The sequence below is a fragment of the Oryctolagus cuniculus genome, chromosome 4, assembly GCF_964237555.1.
Source record: "Oryctolagus cuniculus chromosome 4, mOryCun1.1, whole genome shotgun sequence".
NCBI classification, from domain to species: domain Eukaryota; kingdom Metazoa; phylum Chordata; class Mammalia; order Lagomorpha; family Leporidae; genus Oryctolagus; species Oryctolagus cuniculus.
Genome location: NC_091435.1, coordinates 72166130 through 72178535, shown reverse-complemented (window position 1 = coordinate 72178535; position 12406 = coordinate 72166130). Strand labels below are relative to the sequence as shown.

Genomic DNA, 12406 nt, shown 5'->3' with positions numbered 1-12406 from the left:
ACTTGGAAGTTCAAAATCCAAATGACATGGCACAGGCCTTGGCTCTGACAAGGGGCCCATGGTGAATGGTATGGCTTGTGCGGAGGAAGAGTCACATGGCAAACCAGGAAAAAGCAAGAGTAAGTAGCTGGACCCAAAACAACTCTCCCATGAAAATTCTCTTCTGATGGCACACCCCCAGTGACCTGAGGGTCTCCCCCCAGGCCTCACCTTTAAATGCTGTATTGGAATAAGCATTTATACTCTTAGCACCTCTTAATTTATGAGTCCTACATGAATTTGTGGTTCAAATCATATTCAAACTACAACAGAGGGATTCTTGTTCAAATGGCCTAACAGGGTTCTTGATGTAGACAGGCCAGGGTGAACAGATAGTTAAGTCTGAGATGGGAAACGATGAGAAATTTGAGCAGGTATTGAGGGTGATCAGGTATCAGAGGTCAGGGAACTCCCTCTAAGCTGACATAGCAAGATTCTCTCTAAAGCTGGGCTGCGTATATCCAGCTAATGGACACTGGTGGGCAGCAAGGGGCCAAAGTCAAGGTATCTCAGGAGCCTCACTGATATTTGGTCAAAGAGAGAGTATTTTTATTATTCTGAATCTTATTGTCCTTGAGGGTCTTTTTAAAATTATTATTACTCTAACTCGTATTTGCTGAGCTGCCTGAATAATATGATTATCTTATGAAACTTATCTCATTGGTCTTCACTCTCCACATAGTTTCTTTCTTTCTTTTTTTGCTTGAAATGTCTAGTAATGCTTTTGGCCTTACAAAATTCAGTTCCCCGGGCATTCCCTTCTCAAGGTCTACACAGAATTTAACACATGAGTATCTCTCAGTGAGGCGTGATGTCTCTCTGCCCCTACTCTGTGCCAGGCAGCAGACTTGACACTTGGGAAACATGCATGAGTAAAATGCTGCAATGGAGAAAATCTTATGGAAAACTAATGATTTGTTGCAGAACCAGTATGTCATGCCATGCGTTACTGTTATCTCTTCCATTTCCACATCAAAGGGACGTTCTTCAATGGAAAGGAGAGTTTACTTCCTTATTAACTTCTGTTTTCTTATGCTAATACGTTAGTCTTTCAGTATTCATGGAGGAGTGTATCCATGGGAGACTGGTTCCAAGATAACTCTGCCAATGTGAAAATCAGCAGATGCTCAAGACCCTACATAACATGGTGTGCTATTGCATATAACCTACACAAATTCTCCTCCATATTTTACATCATCTCCAAATTGCTTATAATGTCAATGCAATGTAATTGCATTGTAATTGCAATGTAATTTGTTAATGGTTTGTATGGTGGATCATTCAGAGAAAAATAACAAAGAAAAGTATTTCCATGTCCAGAACAGATATATGAATATGTGTGTGTATGTGTATGTTGTGTGTATTTTAAAATATTTTTGATCTGAGGTTGGTTGAATTTGCAGATACACAAGGCTTACTGTACTCAGACCAAGCTTAAAAGAGCTTTATTGAAGAAAGGCATTTCCAGGGTATTTTTTTAACCTAAAACACCTGTGCACCCTTCCACTGTCTGACAGCCCTTGCCTGAGGGAGACTGAGGGCCATAAGAACATTGACTGTTGCTAGCCTGTGAAGCACCCAGCACCAAGTCTCTACCCCTGTAGGCATTCAATAAATATTTGTTGAGTAAGAGAAGCCTGCAGGTCAGAAAGGCTGTGACTTTTCCATGCTGCCAGGTGAGCTGGAGTTGTCAATACAGCCAGCTGAGTGGCGTGGAAAGGAAATGCAGAAAATGAGTCTAACAGGAATAGGAAGTCAGATAAGGGAAGAAATCAGTTATATTCTCTCCACTAGGGGTTATTAAGAGGGCAGATTACACAGCTGATGAAGATGAGCCTTTTCCCCCTTCTTTTTAAAATCGTGAACATGAAAACCTTATAATTTATTGAAGCATCTGTCCTCCCTATAGTCTTGTGCTGTGCACTTTGAAGAGCATATTAAAATAATACAGTTTTCCTGCCAGAATAAACAAGACATTTTCTAGATCACAAAGTTTTATTCGAGAATCAAAATGGGGAAAATCCACCTTGAGGAAGATGAGGTAACATATATTTACCTTTATCCTTCTAGAAAAAGACAACTACAAACCTGAGTGTTACATTGAAAAAATACTTTAAAAATTTTAGAAGTTGGAGAGAAGAGCATACTAAGTGTCCTCAAACTTAGCATGTGAGGGACAGCATGGTTCTAAGTTCCCGGGGTGTTCAGGGAGCACAGACATAGCAAGCTGCCATAAAAGCACGCTCTCTGCAGCGAAAGGACCAGGAGAGAGGCAGAATTGCAAGGCAAAAACTGTTAGGCAACAGCTACTTCACTCCACCTGAATACCGCAGTGGAAAGGTGCCCACAAGACTGCTCGTGCCAGCAAGGGTACAGGATGGAGCCTAGAAGCACCATAGTATTCCTGCCAAAGTAATGCCAGAGAAGGCCACGTAAGGAGCCAACTTCCATACTCCTTGGCCAGTAATGAGCCCCTGCCCAGCCCCTGGGAGTCATGGTGGAAACACACACACCAGCCTGATCTTCCACATCCACCAGCACTCACAAAGGACCTCTCTGCCATCTCAGTTGGGTTGACGTCAGCCAAAAAGCATTTTGGAGCTGTTGGATGTGAGACATACATGGCAAAAAGAAAAAATGAACATAGACCCACATTGAACACCTTATACAGAGATTAACTCAAAATGAATCACAGACTTAAGTGTAAAATGTGAAACCATAAAGTTTAGAAAAATATCTTTGTGATCTAGGGGTAGGCAGGCTAAAAACATGAACCATAAAAGGAAAAATTGATAAATTGGACTTCATCAAAATCAAAATTGCTGCTTTGCAAAAAACCTTGTAAAAAAGGTGAAAACACAAGTCACAGAGTGAGAGAAACTACAGATTAGGTTGGTATCTAGAATGTATAAAGAACTCTCAGTGCTCAACAATAAAAAACAAACAATTCAATTAGAAAATGGAAAGAGGAAATGAATAAACATTTCACTGACACAGATTTATAGATGTTAAGTAAACACATGAAAAGATGTTCAACATCACTAGCCATTTGGGAAATGTAAATTAAAGCCACAATGAGATATGACTGCATACTTCTCAAAATAACTCCAACAAAAAGTATATTGCATCACCAAATAATATTGAGGATGTGGAGAAACTGAATTAATCATACATTTCTTGTAGGAATATAAAACAGTGTAGCCACCCTGGGAAAAGTTTGACATTTTCTTAAAATATTAAACATACAACTTCCATATGCTCCAGCAATTATACTCTTGGGCATTTATCCCAGAGAAATGAAACACCCATACACTAGTGTTTATAGCAGCTTTATTCACAATAGCTGAAAACCAGAAACAACCCAGATGTCTTTCGATGGGTGAATACTTACACTGTGCTACATCCATCCTGTGGAATACTACACAACAAAAAGATCAAATGAACTATTTGATACATGCAGTGATCTGAAGGATTTTACAGTGACTTATGCTGAATAAAGAAAGCCAATACCAAGAATGACATATTTTATAGTATCATTTATATACAATTATCGAGAGCACAAAATTCTAGAACTAAAGAACACATCATTAACTTCCACAATTAAGGATGAGGTGCAGACAAAAGTGAAGAGGTATGGTTATAAAAACATAACATGTAGGATTCTTGTGATAATGAGAATGCAATTTCTTTACCACATCAATATCACTGGTATAATTTTGATGTTGTGCTATAGTTTTGCAAAGGTTTTCATTTTGTGTTGGATAAAAGTGCAAAGGGAAGTTTGTATTTTTTTAAGATTTAATTATTTATTTGAAAGTCAGAGTTACAGAGAGAAAAGGAAAGACAGAGAGAGAAAGAGAGAGAGAGAGAGAGAAATTGAGAGAGAGAGATCTTCCACTTACTGGTTCACTCACCAGATGCCCAGGGCTGGGCCAGGCCAAAACCAGGAGCCAGGAGTTTCGTCCATGTCTTTCACGTGGGTACAGGGGCCCAAGCACTTGGACCATCCTCTGCTGCTTTTTCCAAACCATTAGCAGGGATCTGGATTGGAAGTGGAGCAGGTGGACACAAACAAGCACCCATATGGCGTGCTGGCATTGCAGGCAGAGGCTTTACCTGCTACGCCACAACATTGGCCCCTGTATTATTTCTTACATGTGCATGTAAGTCTGTTTATTTTTTATTATCACAAAATAAAAGAATAATAAAAATATCAGTGGGGGACAGAATGGTTGTAGGAGGCTTTGTTTGCATTAAGAATGCATTAATATTTGGGAAGAACACAAATTTATCCAGTTTTTTAAAAATAAATTATAAACTTCAAAGAAATTTCACATTTACCACCAGCCTTTCAGTCTGTACTCCAACCTCTAGAAACCAGAATTTGCATGACTCTATTTCCTAAGTGTACTTGCATGAAAAAACTTGAGAAATGCCTGGTGGAAAAAAAAAAAAAAAAACAAGGATTTAGCAGAATACCTGGATTCTATTCTTTAGTGGCTATGGAACTTTACATCTTTTATTAATTTCTCTGAGCTGCTTCTCTCTCCACTATATACTGGAAATAATAAAAATGATCTCTTTCCTTCCTCTCTGCATTATTATGAAGATAAAATGAGAAATTTGATCTTTAAGACAACACTGATATGAACATATTGCATCAAGGACTCAGATATGCCTTTAAAACAATACTTGTACAACTTGAAAAACACAATATTTAGGGGCTGGCACTGTGGTGTTGAAGGTTAAGCCTCTGCTTGCAGTGCTGGCATCCTATATGGATGCTAATTCAAGTCCCAGCTACTCCACTTCTGATCCAACTCCCTACTAATGAGCTCCCTACTAATTACTCCCTACCAATCTCCTGGCATTGGATCTGCCCAGCTCTAGCCATTGTGGCCATTTGGGGAGTGAACCAATGGATGGAAGATCAATTTTTCTCTCTGTCTCTCCCTCTCTGTAACTCTGCCTTTCAAACTCTGCAAACAAATTTTAACTGGTTGCATAAATATTGTTTTTTAAAGATTTTTTTATTTATTTGAAAGCAGAAATAGAGAGAGAGAGAGAGAGAGAATCTTCCATCTGCTAGTTCATTCCCCAAATGGCCACAATGACTCAGGCTGGGCCAGACCAAAGCCAAGAGCCAGGAGATTCTTCTGGGTCTCCTATGTGAGTGCAGGGGCCCAAGTACTTGGGCCATCTGCTGCTGCTCTCCCAGTTGCATTATCAGGAAACTGGATCAGAAGTGGAGCAGCCAGGACAAACCAGTACCCTTATGGGATGCCAGCACTACAGGCAGAAGCTTAGCCTTTTACACCATAGCACTGCCATAGCACCACCCCTGGGAGTCATATTGTCATCCTTGTTCATGTTTTATTGTATTTCTGTGTTTATTTTAGGCATTTATGGAAATATTTGTTGGTTTCCTCCACTCTCAGCTTTTATTTTTGAACTACATCTCTATGGCTCAGTGGAGTATGTGCTCCTTCAGTAGATATCCAGAGGTATATGCTGGATGGGGCCAGGGAGCTCTGGCCAGTGCTCCAGAGTGGGGCAAGAGTCCAGGGTGACACCCAAGTTGGGGATGGTAGATCTGGTTTGTTGTCAGCAGTGAGGGGTGCATGATCATATCAGCTGGCATGATCACAGTGTCAGCCCCTCTCTGCCAAGGTCAACCAACACCTAGGGTGAGCCCACCAGTGCCCAGGCACCTCACCCATACAGGTGCCTGAACCAATAGAAGATTCATGCTTTCCTCAGTGTGAGTGTGGAACCCTGAGCTTCTGAAGCCATACACAGACTGCCCAAAGACCCAACCACACTGTGTTGCATCCCTTATCACACAGTCACAGAATCCCCACAGGTCTCCCACAGTCACAGGGAGCAGGGGAGCTACGCTCAGCCCCACGAGCCTCCCCTGTCCATGGAAAGAGCTGTGGCATTCCTAGACTCGGTTGCCTAACTGTAGGAGTTGCTCAGTGCTCTGCCTTTGCAAGTTGGGTCTGGGCACCATGATAAAATTAGGGGAGGGGAGTGCTTCTTGGCCTAAATGGACACTATGCCCCCCACCAACCCTCCAGGTGAGTCTCAAAGTCAGTAGGAACTACAGATTTTTGCCTCTGATAAAGTCCCCCAGTCACGTGTGGGTCACAGCAATCGCTACTCACCTTATTAAGATGATGTTTCTTCCCTGCTGGTTGTGGGAATTGATATCTACAGAAAATTTCATCTCACAACTGCAGAATACACATTCTTTTCATCAGTGCATGGAACTTTCTTTAGCGTAGATCATCTCTTATCCAGAAATCAAGTCTCAAAAATTTTTTAAAAAATGAAATTATACCATGTATTCTTTCTGACCACAATGGGATAAAGCTGGAAATTAACAACTTAAGAAACTCTAGAAAATATGCGAACACATAGAAACTTAACAAAATGCTCCTCAATGAACAGTGGGTCATAGAAGAAATCAAAATGGAAATTAAAAAATTCCTAGAAATGAATGATGACAATACAATATATGAAAATCTAGCAGATACAGTTTAGAGGGAAGTTTATAGCAATTATTCCCTATATGAAGAAATTGGAGAGGTATCAAATTAATGATCTATCTCAAGGACCTAGAAAAGCAATGATAAACCAAACCGAAAATTAGTAGGAGGAAAGAAATAATTAAGAGAAGAAATAAAAAAAAAATTAAAACAAAAAATACAAAAGATCAGTGAAATGAAGAGCTAGTTTTTTGGAAAAGTAAACATTGATATGTTGTCAGCCCAATTAACGAAAGAGAGAGAGAGAGAGAGAGAAAGAACCAAATAAATAAAATCAAAGATGAAAAAATCTATAACAATGGATACCACAGACAAAAAGAACCATCAAAGATTACTACAAGCAGCTATATGCCAACAAATTGGAAAATATAGGAAAAATGGATAGATTCCTGGACACGTACTGTGGGGAGCAATTCGGACTAGACTAAGTTACTGGAATTAAGACTTATTCTATGCATCTGCTCTCCCACAATATGGCGCTGGGAGAGAAGAAAACAGCTTCTACCCAGCTGCCTCCAGTTCAACCAATAAACTGTAGGACTTGCTACTGATTGGAGGAGAGCAGCGTACTCGGCGTGTGGGCAGCCGAGTTGGGATTGGCAGAGGAGGACTATAAAGGAGGAGAGAGACGGCATTCACCAGGAACATCTAAGGGGAACATCTAAGGGAACACCTGTGCAGCCCCCGAGAGAGCCCCCCGAGAGAGCCACGGAGGTGGAAGGGACAGTAGCCAACCCGGGAAGAACCAGCAGCAAACCCGGGGAGGGCCGAGCAGACGAAAGAACAGCGCAGGGTCCTGTGTCGTTCCTCCACGAAGAGGGGGAGCGACACGTACAACCTTGCAAAATTGAATCATAAAGACATAGAAAACCTAAGCAGACCAATAACCAAGATGGATACTGAATCAGTAATAAAGACCCTCCCAACAAAGAAAAGCCCAGGACCTGACGGCTTCGTTGCTGAATTCTACCAAACTTTTAGAGAAGAACTAATTCCATTTCTTCTTAAACTATTCAAAACAATTGACGGGGAGGAAATCCTCCCAAACTGCTTCCATGAGGTCAGCATCACTTTAGTTCCTAAACCAGAAAAAAAGATACAACATAGAAAGAGAACTATAGACCAATATTCCGATGAATACAAACACAGAAATCAACAAAACAAAAGGAGGGTGACTGAAGGAGGGAAGGAGGAAGCAAGGGAAGTGTGGTTATCGTCTTAGAATTGACCTATGATACGTGAAGTCTGTTCTCTTTATTTTAATATAAAATTTTAAAAAGATGTGAACTTGCAAAAAATACAATAAAGTAACTACAAAAATTGAAGTAGAATACTCTCGGGTTTAGTAGAGGAGGAATGAATACCAGGCCAGGAGTCAGAAAACTTGGGTTTCCACAGCTCAAGTTGGTAACCCGTTAGCTTAAGTGATAGATTTTGGAGATCTTACTGCTGATTGACTTTGTTAGCAGTGATTTTAAACCCTTCACCTTGGTTTTATTGCCTACTCTGTCAGTTAAATTCCTGAGACATAATGAATCCTCTTTAGGAGGAAGGAGAAGAGAGAGAGAGAATCAGTTTCCATCCCCCTAGTTTGATATGTTGTAACTAGGCAGTTAAAGTTTACTTGAGCTGGAACACTAGAATCCCTTCAAAGTGATGCCATCTCTTTAATTGTCGGTGTGGTACACCCACCTTCCCAGGATGCATCTGTCACATCCTGGATCAGGGTGCAGGCTCAGACACCACCCTATTTATATATCCAATGAGGAGGAGGTAGCTTGCCATTCCTTATAAAAAGAGGTGGACTACAGGAGGCAGCTGTTCTTTCCACCACAGTTTCTGCTTGGAGGAACTACTCTTGTTTTCTCTCCTCCACTGACCGGCCTTGGAGGGGCCTCTTCTGCTCTCACTTGTAAGTATTGTTTTGGGTTTTTTTTTTCTCACTCACATCTTTGAGCCACTCATTCTGGGTGTGTCTTTGTGTGGGGCGGCCCACACGTGTGAATGTACGTTTATTGCCTCACTACTAAATAAATCCTGTTCGTGTTTGCACACACTCTCTGTTTTTTAGAAGAATGAAACACAGGTTCTATAAACTTGTATAAAAGAATCTGGATGTTTCACATAAAGTTGTGAGATTCGGCTTTGCATACAAGCTAAATCATTTCCATGTAAATGTTTTACTGTTGAGTATACTTACAAACCAGTTATCAATTACTCTGTTTGCTGTTGTGCTCTTCCTAAGTGAATCTCTTCCTTGTTGGGTCTGACTAGGGAAGTAGCCTGCAGTGAACTTAAGGAAGATAGGAAGTCAGAAGATGGATGTCTTAGGTGGTTAGGCTGCTATAACAAACTATCATAGACTGGGTTATTTATAAATACAGACATGTATTGCTCACAGTTCTGGAGGCTGGAAAATACAAGATGGAGGTGCCTGTAGGTGGGGTGTCTGGTGCAGGCCCACTCTCTGCTTCATAGATGATGTCTTCTTGCTGTACCCTTCCTTGGGGCAAACAAACTTTCTCTGTCTCCTTACAGAAAAACATGAATCTCATCCATCAAATGGAGCCCTCATGACCTATTCACCTCCAAGAGACCCCACCTTTTAGGTTTCAGATCTTAGCAGTGGATAATCACAATCAGGAACAACTGGAGCCAATGTCAGAAACTAGGAAGGCACTAGATCCAGTCGGGAAAAGATTGGAAACAAGCAACAGGCATGAGTTTGACCCTTGTAGATATCACAGAGTGTGCTGGAGTTGTTTGAACGTTACTGGGCCTGATATGAAACCAACTGACTGGTGCAGTGTTGGAAGGAAAGGGAATTTGTTTGTAATATTCATATTATGCTGATACACTCAATCATTAGGATTATGGTTTACCTCTTTACTTGGAGTTTGTCCGTTTAGAACCTGATTAAAAATTCACATAAGTCCCCAAAGTCAATGTTGTTCATTCTCTGAAAACAAACTAGCAGAGATATAATTAGCTGCCATTAATTCACTTCAATATGAAATACCTAGTTATTGGCCCACATTGTATCTATGAGCTCTCTTAGAAAAGCATTTCTATAAAATAAGGAACAGGCTTAACATGCAGTAGGCACCTGCTGTGTGCCAAGAACTGTGCCAAACCCTTTACACACAGCAATTTATTTAAAGCCTTCAGCAAACAAAGTTATAAGCTTTACTTCACAGATGCATAAATTAAGGCTTTGATGGTTGAAGTAGCTTGCTCCTGGATATGCAGCTAGTAGGAGAGAGAATCGCGATTCCGAAGTTAATGTTCTTTCTGCTCTTCCATGCTGCTTTCGTCTTTGGATTACAGAGCTGTGAGCTGCTGCTCTTTGAAGTCTAGTTCAATAGCTGGTGAGGATAGCTCGATGTTGCAATAACTATGATACCACTCATAATAAAGTTGGTCTCATAGCAATACCTACACCCAGACAACATCTGATTCATTTAAGTCATTTGCTCTCCAGAGCAATATTATTTTCCCCAAGACTTACGCACAAAAACAATAAAAGAAAACTGAGGGGAAATCAAGTGTAATCTCAGTACCGTGCTTAATAAATGTTGGTCTCAGATAGATGAAATGGAATAAATAAAAGCAACTTCACTTAGTTACCTCCCTCTCCCGAAGACAAACTGACACATGTTATAAATGGCAGAAATCCACCACTGAATGTATTTCTGGCATCACACTGAAAGAGAAAGTACCAGCGTGAAATTTCCTCAGCTGGCAACCTCATCACTTCTTTCTTCCTTTTGACATTGGCAAAAACCTAAAGTCTCCATGGGAGCTCTAATTGCTTTCCATAAGGTTCCAGCACCTGTTTCCAGGGTCCAGTGGTCAGATGAACAGACTGAATGCCAGAAATCGTGTTTGCTATTTCCAGTTCTGTCCTAGCCTCCCGACCTTGACATCATGGTCCTCCCTTATCTCATCCTACCTTCCCAGCATTCTGCAAAAAACAGAAGTGCTTAGTAATTTCCCACTAACACTGCCCCTCAAAAGTGTCCCCGGAGCTTTTGAATTCCGAGAACATTAGAGGCTGCTGAGTAGCAGCCAGGAGGGAACTACAGGTGTTGATGCAGGTGAGGGGAATGAACATCTTGTCATCTTCGGCCAGGTTCCCATGCCAGGCCTCCCATGTATTGTAAATAGATGACTTCTCTATGTAAGGCCATATTTTCTACAGCACATGTTCCCTAGTATGCCCTGTGCAGCTGCACAGTCTGTGACTTTAATAACTCTCAAAGCCTTTCCCTGGTTTTGTGTTACTGACTCAATAGCAAAGGATCAATTTATATTAAAGGCCAAATATTAAAAATTCTAGGGAGGACTCTGGGGTATCTATTTTGGAATTTAATTGAAATCAGTGTTATGTTGTTCATAGATGGAAAAACTGAACAGGTATATTTTGGGGCTTATAATGACAGCTCTGTATTGTGAAATGAAACTCAGCAGGAAGGGAGGTAAAGCATTGATTTTTTTTTTTTTCAGGATGCTATGTGTCTATGCACTAAAGAATACTTCCCAATATCATTGGTATCTCATATTACAGCAACTGTGAGGTTCCTGTCTTTTGATGTATTAGAAAAAAGTACTACTTTTATTGTCTTTCCATATTCCAAACTTTTGTGAAATTTGTCTAATAGGGACAGATCACCAACTTAAAAGTGTGTTACATTGCAAAAGTGTAATTTTGAGTGTTCTGTGTCATTTTTGAATATTTTCCCTTATAAATAGGTTTCTACTTAATGACCAGGTTGCCAGACTAGGTATGTTAAAGACACATTTCATCCATGATATACATATGCAAAACATGTAAAATATATACCCACAACGTGCCAGGTATGTGATGGATCCTAAAGACCCACAAATAAATCTCATCAAAGAATTCACGTTATCACGAGAGAGGCAATTTATTGTAACAATCAGACTTCAACATGGCAGGATAGGTGTTGTGATGAAGAGAGGCAAACCTTCTCTGGGGCCCCAAGAAAGGAACAACTAAATCTAGTTCTGAAAGGTAAGATTTTGAAGCAGAACCTCTAAGTGAGAAAGCAGAAGCGTGCTAGGAAAAGTGCAACATAGCTCAATGGGGAGTGATGAATGATGAGGTAGGAAAGGCAAGTGCGGGATGAGATGAATGAGGATGGACCACTGACATTTTGTCTTGGTGGAAATGAGCCACTGATCAATGGCATGATCACACGTGCAGTTTAGTAAGATTACACTGAGAGTGAAGGCAGATCTGGGAAAGAGGAGAAAAGGGCACTGGTCAGGGAGTAATTTCAAGACTTTACTACTCTAATAAAATGAATTATGATATATTCTCATAAACACAGAAGGTAAACTTGAATTATTGTTATTATTAGTCTTTTTTTATTTAAAAAGGTTTATTTCTTTATTTGAAAGGAGGATTATAGAGAAGCAGAGAGACAGAGAGGCCTTCCATCTGCTGGTTCACTCCCCACATGGCTGCAAAGGCCAGAGCTGGGCCAATATGAAGCCTGGATCTTCTTCCAGGTCTCCTACATGGGTGCAGGGGCCCAAGGACTTGGGCCATCTTCTACTGCTTTCCCAGACCATAGCAGAGAGCTAGATCGAAAGTGGAGCAGCTGGGACCCAAACTGGCCCCCATATGGGATCCTGGCACTGCAGGTGGTGGCTTTACCTGCCTTGCCACAGCATCAGCCCCTACTATTAGTCTTTATTGTTGATGTAGAACTCCTGGAATTTATTTAGGCCTGGTGTTTTCTTTGTAGGAAGATATGAATATACCAAATAAATTTTTTCAATGGCCATAA

General features: G+C 40.7%; 1 protein-coding gene across 2 annotated transcripts in view; it reads left to right on the top strand.

The window, feature by feature from the left end:
* The window catches only part of LSAMP (limbic system associated membrane protein), a 666984-nt gene that overhangs the window by 549908 nt on the left and 104670 nt on the right, over positions 1 to 12406 (top strand). The gene's annotated exons all lie outside the window — the stretch shown is intronic.